The sequence below is a fragment of the Panulirus ornatus genome, chromosome 20 (genome assembly GCF_036320965.1).
Source record: "Panulirus ornatus isolate Po-2019 chromosome 20, ASM3632096v1, whole genome shotgun sequence".
NCBI lineage: Eukaryota > Metazoa > Arthropoda > Malacostraca > Decapoda > Palinuridae > Panulirus > Panulirus ornatus.
In genome coordinates, this window is record NC_092243.1 from 8,598,745 (window position 1) to 8,608,360 (window position 9,616).

Below are 9,616 nucleotides of genomic sequence, written 5' to 3' on the forward strand. Positions count from 1 at the left end.
CAAGAGGGCTGGGAACCCTCCCTGGGCAGTCCCTGCCCTCCCTCTGTAAGTGACGTATAACGTTTACGCCCCCAGCTGCCGTGTGTGCGGGGGACCACAACACGACCCTCCTCCCTCACAGATGCAGCCACTGAAATTAATGGGAATTGTGACGCGCGGGGGGGAAACAGGTGTGGGCGACTGGTGTGGGTCTCCTGGGTGGAGAGAGAGAGAGAGAGAGAGAGAGAGAGAGAGAGAGTGTGGCCGCCCTCCGTGTTGACTCAGGGAGACCATCAGCGGAGGTAATGAGACTTGCGACACAGTCGGAGGCTACTGGAGGACCTTTGGGAGGAGGGGGGAGGAAGAGGGAATCTACGCTCCCATAGGTGGGTGTGTGGAGCAGAGGCCCCCGGCCACCGCTGCCGCCTCCTCCTCCTCCTCCTCCCTCCTCCTCCAGCAGTGTCTGGATCCCGCCTCCGGACACTGGCTTTACCATTGGCCAGACACCTTCCTCCCTCAATATCTTGAGGGAGGTCGACCATGACAGCCACACTCTCTGGTGTGTGTGTGTGTGTGCCTGTTTTTGAATGGATATGTGTACGTACGCATGCGAGTATACGTTTGTATGCATGTACGTGTATGTGCGTGTGTGAGCGCAGGCGCAGCTGGGGACACCTCAGGGAGGAACGTGTCCCTCATCTTCAGCAACGTCCGGTCACTTCAGATAGGACGGCAAGACCCTCAGCTCACAGGTGCAGCAAGTTGGTCCAGAAAATCGAGATGACCCTAAGTCTGCGAGGGAGGGAGGGAGGGAAGCCAAGGTCGTTCACAAGACTCGGAGGAAAGTTGTTAGAGGAAGCGAAAAAAGGGATGGGATTCTTCAGGGAAGGGAATTGAGGAAAAAAGTATTTCTCATCTGTATTTCTCAGTATCTTATAGTTTTTGTCCTCCTTTCTTTACCTGTTTCTACTAATGATCAAACTTTCTGTTCCTGTTTATCTATATGTTTCTCTGTCTCCCTCTGTTTGTCTGTTTTATCTGTCTACTTCCCCTGAATCTATCACTGTTTTCTTTCTTATGTCTACTACCCTTGTATCTACCTCTGTTTGTCTGTTTTATCTGTCTACTTCCCCAATATCTATCTCTGTTTTGTCTCTTTCTCTGTCTACTTCCCCCGTATCTGTCTGTATTTATCTGTTTCTCTGTCTACTGTCCCCGTCTTCTTCTCCTCTGTGTCTTTGCATGAACGCCTCTCTGTCTTCAGCAGTCACCTGCTAATAAGACATGGTCTTTGACCGTCCAAATTTCGTCTTCCTTTCTCACTCGTTCCCGCTCGCATACTTGTATCTCATTCCCTCGCGTCATTAATGCCTTGTATTTCATTGGTTCTCTCTCCCTCACATCTCTCCTGCCTCTGTATTCTCCACTCTATCTCTCTTCTTCTTCTTCTTTTTCTTCTTCTTCTTCTTCTTCTTCTTCTTCTTCTTCTTCTTTATCTACTTTTCTTCTTCTTCTTCTTCTTCTTCTTCTTCTTCTTCTTCTTCTTCTTTCTTCTTCTTCTTCTTCTTCTTTCTTCTTCTTCCTTTTGTTCTTCTTCTCTTCCTCCCTCCACACCTTCTATCTTCTAATCTTACTAACGCTTGCATTAATATTCTAATAATCATCAAGACATATATACGCTAAAGATATTGTCTCCATATATCAATGGGCACAGATTAGAACCTTTATAATGCAATATATTCTACATGAAATTGTGGAAACAGTGCACTACAATTTTCATCATTCACTATAACAATATACCTATGTATATTCACTGATTTTGACGATTATATCTATAGCAACCATAGCATAGTCAAAGAAATATAAAGTCTTACGAAGTTAGCGTGAGAAGAGCGGGTCAGGGAACAGTCCAGTATTCTAGTCTTATAAGTATTGACGTCTGATAATAGTCTGGGCACAGAGAGGTTAACGGATGAAGACATCAATATAATACGAGTTCAGATGGTCATCAATGTTGAAGGTGGAGGACAGGCATACAAGAACATGTTGACGGACATCACTGGTAAGAAAGTCAATGGAACGTAAGCCAGAACAATGGGATGGTCCTTCAGTTAGGGCATTGGTGAAGAGAATGCTCTTTACAGCCACGTATATGCAGAATAGATCTCAACTTCTGCAACTCACAGCGCCCTCCAGCCTCTCTCTCTCTCTCTCTCTCTCTCTCTGGTGCTGCCGGCGGCGGGTGGGCTCATCTGGGACACACTAAACGAGGAACCTTCCAACAACAATGCCATTGTCTCCATCCAGGACTCATCACGGAACCCTGATGATTACTACCAGTTCGGAGGATCTACATAACGCGTCGATCTTCCACATTAACCCGTCCCCATCATTAAGGAACCTGCGCCTGGCAGTTAACTTTAACAAGCGAGTCATACTCGTTAGTAGCGTTACGAGGGTGACAGCCTCTCAGATGGTCAACAAGTGCATGCATATAAGGGGCTGAGAAAGATCACTTGGTCTTGTTTCACGTAATCTTTCCTCGTCAGGAGCAATACCAGTTGTAACAGTAGGTACCAGAGGCTTCGTGCATGCCAGCAAGAACCTAAGCGCACTCTGAAGGTATCTTAAACATGATACTATCAATGGCTTCAAACAGACTAACACCAGTTCGACATAAACCAAGAGTAGCCAACCAAGTGCAAGTTGACATAGGCTCGACAGAACTTGTGGCTTCGCATATGGGGATGCCCTCCCTAAGGAACCTAATCTCTGTGGGTGAGGGAAACGGATTTCCAATGGAGAGGAAATAATTAAGGTCGTGGTGAACATCTTCTGACCAGATGTTTCAACATGTCGTCACTTCATCACAATTTTCTAAACAGACACACATCTAAACAACTATGAAAACCAATATGATGAAAAGGATTCACTACAGTACCAAAAACAACTTCACATATATTCTAAGTTTATAGACTACGAAACTATGGTGTTGTTTAGTTGAGGTTTAAAGGCCTTTATATAGAGAAACTCTATTATTCTTAAATCAACATCAGAACAATAGTTATGCCAACATTATCCCGAATTGAGAAGATATTGCACACAACTCAGAGTTGTACAATGCTCACGGTGTCCGGATGGATACTGACATTTAGCTTGGCCCGGACAGAGAGTGGCTTGACCTAAACTAACACAGGATATACATAAGCCTCCCAGTTGACTGACACAAAGCTCCAGCCGTCAGTCAATACTGGCGGCTGATGGCAAAGGATGTGAGGAGGACTTTAAACACACGTCTGTATATATATCATCAGAGTTAAACCCTCCCCTTCAGAACCCCTTTATTCTTGACGACCTGATCATAGACTCCTCGTTGGAAGCAGCAACATATGAGGATCTTTACTAGTAAGGGAATGACAATACTGAGATTTGATCCCATAAAGTGAAGGTAAAGTGACTCGTCTTTGTTGCCTCTCGCCACACAATGGCTTCCAACTCCCTCCTGTACTTCAGTCTCCACCGCCACCTCCCCCCAGGCATCAGGAAATTACTGAACTCAGACACAGTATGATTGTGACAACTAGAATGGAGAGCCGGAACTTGAAATCCCGCATTCAACTTCATTAATCATTCGTGTACATACCATTTGCGCGGTAGCTGGGTACGCTGACCACTTGACAATGTTTGTGTATATATATATATATATATATATATATATATATATATATATATATATATATATATATAATGTGTGTCGGAGAAGGTGAGTAACAGCAGCGGGAGTTGGGGGTGTGGGGAGGGGGAAGTCTGGTATAATCTCTCCCTTGTGTATTTTCACTTTCTGAACTTACGTTGGAAGAGAAAACGGAGAACATATATGTATTTCACGAGGGTTCAGGTCCTAATATCATATATATATATATATATATATATATATATATATATATATATATATATATATATATATATATATATATACATATATATATATATATATATATATATATATATATATATATATATATATATATATATATATATATATATATATATATGTATATATCACCAGACGGCCCTTTGTGTGCTAAACTCTTTTCTTAGTACATTAGAATTAGAAACACACACACACACACACACACACCCACTTCATAAATATTTATAAGCCAATCAAACGACCAACATCGTCCTGTACACTGTCAACAGGCTGCGTGTCCTGGGAATTCCATTAACGGTGGTTTGGTGAAAAGTGGCCAGGCCAGCAGTGGCCATCACCCACCCAGTGGCCATCCACCCACCCAGCAGAAGCAGCAGCAGTAGTGGCAGCAGCAGCCACTACTCGTCCTCCACCCATCCACCCAGCAGTAACAGTAGCGACAACAGCAAGTGGCAGCAGCAGCCACTACTCGCCCTCCACCTACCCACTCGTCAGTAGCAGCAGCAGTAGTGGCAGTAGCAGCCACTACTCGCCCTCCACCCACCCACTCGTCAGTAGCAGCAGCAGTAGTGGCAGTAGCAGCTACTACTCGCCCTCTACTCCCCCTACTCGTCAGTAGCAGCAGCAGTAGTGGCAGCAGCAGCCGCTACTCGCCCTCTACTCGCCACTAGCTGTGCGGGAAGGGGGTAATGAATGAACAGTCAGACTTTGACCCGTCGCTCTGTACTGACACCATCCCTTAACATACAAACATCTGACATCTTATGATTAATGGCTGATCATCACACGTATACCTCACGAATGAGGGCTGGCCATCAACCTTACATTTTATGATAAAGGGCTGATTATCACCCATACACCTCATAAATGAGGGCTGGCCATCAACCTTACATTTTATGATAAAGGGCTGATTATCACCCATACACCTCATAAATGAGGGCTGGCCATTAACCTTACATCTTATTATAAAGGGCTGATTATCACCCGCACACCTCATGAATAAGGGCTGGCCATCAGCCCTACACCTTAAGAATGACGCCAACTGTTACACTGTAAACACTACTAACCTCTGAAAGCAATGTTATATACTTGTCATAGCCTACCGTATCTTTCCTCCCTATACATGGATTAGAAAACTTAGAACACCGTTACTGTTCTTCAGCAGATACCCCTCGTCAAAGACCATCAGGTCTTCTGTTTCCTGGCATCATCACGTACTGACATGACGTTCCTCAAGCAGATACCCTCGTCATAGACCATCAGGTCTTCTGTCATCTGGCTTTCTTTATATCCCTCATATCCTCCACGATCAATGAACGCCAACAACGCGCTCCATCAGCGGGCGTTCCAGTAGGGCAGCAGGAAGCTCTTATGGTATGGTAGGAACACTCGTCTATATTTCTAGTCAATGGAGGGAAAAAGTTGCCGTCTGATCTGCGTCCTGTGGCACACCACAGAGGGATTTCTGCCACCGGTGACGGAGGGTATAACCGAAGCACTTCCCCCATGTTGTCTTGTGTCTCCCGACTGTCACTCACCTGAGTCATGGTGGTACTTGTGATGGCGGCAGGTGTGTGTGTGTGTGTGTGTGTGTGTGTGTGTGTACACATAAAAGTAAAGACACGGTATATTTGCACAAGGTTAAGAGACGGGGCAACGCGAGTGTAAAACTCTCTCCCGGTAACACACACACACACACACACACACACACACACACACACACAGTAATCCCACGTCGGAGACTTCCTTCATACGTTTACCCAGGGCCAAAGTCAACAGGGGCAAGGTCTCTCATCACGTCACCACCCGCTGCCACCAGCCCGACGCTCAGCCACGACCCGCTGCCACCAGCCCGACGCTCAGCCACGACCCGCTGCCACCAGCCCGACGCTCAGCCACGACCCGCTGCCACCAGCCCGACGCTCCGCCACGACCCGCTGCCACCAGCCCGACGCTCAGCCACGACCCGCTGCCACCAGCCCGACGCTCCGCCACCACCCGCTGCCACCAGCCCGACGCTCCGCCACGACCCGCTGCCACCAGCCCGACGCTCCGCCACGACCCGCTGCCACCAGCCCGACGCTCCGCCACGACCCGCTGCCACCAGCCCGACGCTCCGCCACCACCCGCTGCCACCAGCCCGACGCTCCGCCACGACCCGCTGCCACCAGCCCGACGCTCCGCCACGACCCGCTGCCACCAGCCCGACGCTCCGCCACCACCCGCTGCCACCAGCCCGACGCTCAGCCACGACCCGCTGCCACCAGCCCGACGCTCCGCCACAACCCACTGCCACCAGCCCGACGCTCAGCCACGAAATCCCCTACTCCCAGCTCGACGCTCAGCCATGAACCGCTACCATGAGCCCTAATCTTCAGCCACGACCCGCTGCCACCAACCCTGATCTTCAGCCACGACCCGCTGCCACCACCCTTGATCCTCAGCCATGACAGCAGCTCTCACTGTTATTGACTTTTTGCCCAAGTAAAGCCAGACATATTCATCTACAGAGACAGAAAAGAAAACCACTGAGCTGCAGTGACGTCTCGTTCCACCACAGCTTGCATATCATCTTCGTGGGCGTCGTCAGCCGCTCCACGTCTCGAGAAAGCCATAACCACCTTTCTACTCCCCCACAAAGATGGGAGTCTTGTCATTTGTTATCCTTGTCTTGGTGCAGGACGACACCACAGTTGCAACGCGGTCGTCCGAGCTCTCACACAGACTACAAGAATAACCGGCCCCTCCCTCACACACTTCCTCACACACACACACACACACACACCTCCTCATACATCTCCTCACATACCTCCTCATACATTGTCGACATCATTAATAACTAGCAAATTGTAAATTTGCCTTCCAACTTTTTCCCTCTTCTTTACTCATCTCACACCTCAGTATTTTTGTATTTTCTCGTTAACCTTTTATTCACTGTAGCCACTCTCGCCACTTTAATGAATGTATTATCTCTATATTTTCAGCTGTTGGTTGCAGGAGATTCAATTAGCCGTTAATCATTAGCATAGCATTATCATGTTGCCACACACACACACACACACACACACACACACACACACACACGAACCGAGAAAGTCCAGAGGAGGGCAAAAAAGACGGTGCCTTAAGGCTCATATCAATTGTTAGAGCTTCCTACTCAAGGGCTGTACGTACCGTTGTCCTCATGGAAGTTATTTGATCTTTTCTATGTTCGAACGGTGGGTCGTACATCAACATATGTCCAGTGTTCTAATCTTTGAAAACAACAACTTATTTTGCTGGATTTAAAGATTATCATCTTCTAGATTGCCATTGGTTCGAAACACCCTCGCTAAACATACGTAACCGAGTTAATAGGTTAACGTATTCACAAGTTCTGCTTTGAAAAAAGTAACTTAGAGTACAATCTACAAAGACTGGGAGACAAGAGGTTCATATATATACCATTCGAAGCCTCAGTCATCTCCATCGAACTAGATCACCTGACGAAGGTACATCAGGGTTGAGGCGAAGGATCCAATACCTTCTCCTCTTTATCTTCAATTCTTATCCTCCTCTTGATCACCACACTCCCAGGAACCCTCCAACAAACTCCTTCCGAATTTCTTTCAACTCACAAAACCCGTTCAACCATTCGACATCGCCGAGAACCCTCGAACGAACTCCTCCACAAGTCTCCAGCGACTAAAACCCGACGGTTTCAGCCCACAGCGAGGGGAGGCATTTACAACTTTCCCTCCATCCTCTATGTATTGGACTTGTGGCAACTTCATAACACTGGGACCCTTGACGGTCGCTCTGGCGGGCAAGTACAACTCATAACACAAAGTACAACACACACACATTGCCATATTCCAGATTGAGAGCTTGTCTCTCGTAGACAATGCTTTGCCTATAAAGACAAATTATGGTGTTCCAGGTTCACAACTCTCAACTTGGTCAGCAAAACTTTGCCTCTGAGGACAGAATTTGACTCGTTCTCTGGAAAGTTATTGTCGTTTGACCTCCCATGATTCGTTCCGGTTCGGATGGTTTCAAAGGGTGAATGTTTTGATAAGCATATGGTCAGCAGTTTGGTTATAACAGTAATTTTAATTGAGGGAAATTGTATCCAATGTTTTCTTTTCCCATCGCAGAACACATTTGGTTTCGCTTACGAAACTAAAGTTTGAGTTTTAGAAAAGTTCAATTACATTCGGCAAGTCAATAAACGTGTTGTCCTTAATTATTCTCTTTTCACAGAAATTGATGAAAAGACTAAATCGCAGTAAATCATCAATTCCAAACAGACAGAAACTGCTGGTATTAGTAGTGCTTGGACAATCAGTGCAAACTGTCAGTTGAGCCTGAACAGTTTATACTGTCAGTTGAGTCTGATCAGTTCAAACGATTAGTTTTCTTTGGCTGGGACATTTCTGCTTCTAACTTTATCTCACTCCTTTTGTCCTCTTTCTCTTATACCATATGTCATGAAGTATACATACGATTAAGAAAATAGATCTTAATTAAGGTAGATTATCTGAAGGCAAATGAGTTATTTCTCTCTATTCTATAAGGTTTTTCTCTCTGTGTTTGATCAAATAGACACTGACAAGTTGATGTCGAATCATAAACCTGAAATTCATGCCCACAGTGAAGTTTAAATCTTATAAAAAAATGGCGATGGATTTCGTTCTTCCTATTTTCTTATCGTAAATTTGAAAAGTTAAACATAATGATTAATATTCTTTCTCCAAGTATACGTAGCTGATCAGTCAATATATAATTGTGTCAGTCTCTCATCAAATGGCGATATAAATGCCAAGAACAATTCATGGGCTTTTTAACGTATTGAAACTATTTTAAGCTTACATACAGAATCAATAGGCTTTTCTTCCCTTCATATCGTCAGTTTGGGCTTCAAAAAGAATCAATAACCTTCTTATTACTTTAACAGAAGTAAAAATTCAACGTGGAATGTTAAAAGAAATAAAGTCTCCTGGAAAGAAAAGCGTGACGTCACAGGACTCGGCTAAATGTAAACAAACCGTGCGGGTCCGGATGGATGTGTATTGACCAGAACGGCGCCGGTCACGTGTGAGTAAATATTAAATCAGGTAAAACCCGGGTAAGAAGTACTGCTGCTGCTGCTACAACAACCCCCTTCCCCATCACTTGCAGTTTGAATTATGATCGAAAACACCCATAAATTGTTCGAGACTAAAAGCCAGAGCAGTGTAAATACGGGGATACGAAATGATGATGTGCTAAGGGGGGGAAATTAGGCCATAGTACTTGGTAAAAGAAAATCGGACAACGAGACAATGATAATTATAGTGACAGTAATTATAATGATAACTAGAATTATCGTATACAACCTACTTGACAGATCTGTCCTTTTATGAAGCATGGATAATCCGACCATCGTATCACTACCACAGAACAATCGATACTGATGTAGCCAGCGGCTTACCGCGAACTACACCTGCCTCTTGATTAATGCAACGACTACGGAAGAAACAGTGCGGTGAACATTCCACACTTCTGTCGTTAATGTACTAATCGGCAACATACTAGAGTAGTTACGGGTCTCCTCAACAGATGACACTAGTGGTGTCGTTTGGCGTTGTCTAATTGTTTAACTACGTTTGACGTCTCTAGCAGAGACAAGTACGAACAGAGCTTGTTTGGGTGTTATCCAGGCAAAATCTGTAGACGAGCGAA

General features: G+C 45.6%; 1 long non-coding RNA gene across 1 annotated transcript in view; it reads right to left on the reverse strand.

Moving 5' to 3' along the window:
- The window catches only part of LOC139755774 (uncharacterized), a 70,480-nt gene extending 61,090 nt beyond the window's left edge, over positions 1-9,390 (reverse strand). The window contains exon 1 of the long non-coding RNA XR_011714160.1: positions 9,275-9,390. This is a non-coding gene — a long non-coding RNA (uncharacterized lncRNA). The remainder of the gene's footprint in view (positions 1-9,274) is intronic.
- Between the last annotated feature and the right edge of the window lie 226 nt (positions 9,391-9,616).